Raw genomic sequence first — 2,400 nt, 5'->3', positions numbered from 1 at the left:
CGTCGTCCGCCGCCCCTCCCCCACTCTCTGAAGGGCTTCGAGAGAGCACTCTCAAACAGCGACCTTCCTCCACGCCGCGCCGCCTCCCAGACCCACGGGCTCCCTCAGCTGGGGTGCGCTCACGCTGTCAACACTGTTGCTATGCCGCGTCATGGCATTGTCCGAATGTCCGTAGAGGCCTCAATCCCCAGCGCGCAATCACCGGAGAACCGCCACAACCTACACCGCCCCGTTACCGCCCCCTTTGGCGCTTCCACTTTTTTAATTGGGCCGCCGGCCACGCGCCGGGCGGGCCCAGACTGGAGTTTTCACTAGTCGGTTGGTAATCATGCCTGTCAATCAGGGAGTCTCCTTGGCTACTGCGTCCATCTCTTAATTAGCTGCGAGGAGGGCGGCGAGGACCCCTTAAAGGGCGATGGATGGCTAAATAAGTGCCTGAATGGAGACCTCACCGGAATAAAGCTCTCAGGACCCCTAAGGAACTTCTGAAACAGGCGGCCGCTTCCCAAACTGCAGGACCGAGAACCTTGGGCTCCAGCTCTGAACCCAGACGGCCACGGCCATAGAAGCTAGACGCGCATTGTCGAGGGCACCTCCCCCACCGCGGCCGCCGCTGCCCGGAGTGGACGTTCCCCGAGTCACGTCCCGGCGGTGGCGAGTGCATGCGCGGCGGGGACGCGCCCTGGTGGCGTCGCTCCTCTTTGGCACTGGCAATGCGGGGGGAGGGGAAACCCTCTTCCGCTGGGGTTGGGGGGGAACATCCAAGTGGACCAGTAGGCGAACTGAGGCTGAACTGTGGATGTTTACTAGACACAATTCGAAAGTTTGGAAGCCGAGGGCACGGGCTGTCCAGGCGAAGGCGTGGCCCTGCGATGATGGGCTGGGCGGCTCCAACAAATTGGGATTTCTGCTCGAAAACCTGCTGTGGCTCCCCAGGATAAGGTTCAGCCTCTTTGCTAGGCGCTTCCGGCCTGGCCTCCGCTGCCCTCTTTCCACACACTGGGCCACAGCCCTGCCCTTTCCCGGCCAGGTCTACAAACATACCCCGTCCCTCCTCCTGGCCTTTGCCCAGTCAGTTTAGGCCACCTGGAATGTCAGTTCCCTCCACCCGTGTCCTTCGTTTTGATTAAGGGAAACTCGATTCACCTCTGTCTGCCAGCCTTCTCTGATTCTGGTCTGCCAAATGAAGGTAGTGTTAGTACTTACCTCGCGAGGGTGAAATGAATCCACGTAATGAATCCAAGAAGCAGAGGGGAATTGCTGATCTTGAGGCAAGGCCTCAAAAGTTTTCCCAACTATAAACTGAGGGACCCATCAGCCTTGTTGGAAAATGGGGATGCTTGTGTAGTTACTTGGCAAGGCCAGGCCAGCAGGGCCTGTAGAAGGGGAAGCTGGGACCCTAGCCACCCTCCCTTCCAAGTAGCAGCAGCAGCCCAGGTGAAAGGGGAAATGGGGCGGGGGGGGGGGGGGGGGGGCTGGGCTGGGGCTGAGGCTCAAGTGCTAGCAAGCGGGAGGCACTGGATTCGATCCTCAGCGCCACATTTAAAAAAATAAAATGAAGGTATTGTGTCCACCAAAAACTAAAATAAATATTTTAAAAAAAAAGAAAGAAAGAAAAGAAAAAGAAAGGGGAAATGGGGCAGACAGGAATCCTAGGGTAAATCTGGCTCCTGCAGCCTAGTGGATGCAGGTAGTGATGGTATTGGTAGGAAGACAGCTGTAGGTCTTGAGAAAGTGGCCAAGGGCAAGGCCAGGTGGCTTGGACTCAGGACCCCCTCCTGCCTGAACCATTCGATGTGAACACCTGGGCAAAGCCCTCACCTATATGATGGGCAGTTGGTCTGGGAGGGTTGAGGTCCTTCAGAAGCCCACTGCCCTTGAATTTCTAAACTGCCTTTCATACCTGCTTGATGGGGAGCTTACCACCAGCCATTCCCAGAAAGCCTTCCTAGAGATTTCCCTCAGGGATCCCAGCCCTACCAAATGAGAATCGCCTCTTCTCTAGATTAAGACTTTTCCTCCCATCCCAGAAGTCGCATCCAAAGTTGCCATTTGTTTCTTCTTGACTGTGCTCTTGAGCCAGGCCCCTCCTTTCTCTGAGCCTCTGTCAGGAACAGCATGGATTCTGGAGCTAGGATGGCTGGGTTTGAACCTTCCCTGAGCCACTTACGGCTTTGTGACTTTTCACCCCTCCGTATGGGTTTCCTCATGTACATCAGTGGTAATGATAATATCTGTCACACTGGAGTATTTTCAGGGTGAAATATGTTAGTATACATACAGGACCTGGCACATAGTTTTAAAAGCTACTTTTATTAAGTTTCTACTATGTCCACCCCTAGAGGGGCAGTTGCTGAATTTGCTACTATCATGGGGTATTCATGAGAAAAGCTTGCTTAC

The sequence above is a fragment of the Marmota monax genome, unplaced genomic scaffold (genome assembly GCF_021218885.2).
Source record: "Marmota monax isolate L192 unplaced genomic scaffold, Marmota_monax_Labrador192_F-V1.1 WCK01_AAM20220418_F8-fsc00501, whole genome shotgun sequence".
Taxonomy (NCBI): domain Eukaryota; kingdom Metazoa; phylum Chordata; class Mammalia; order Rodentia; family Sciuridae; genus Marmota; species Marmota monax.
Note: the sequence above shows the minus strand (reverse complement) of the source record.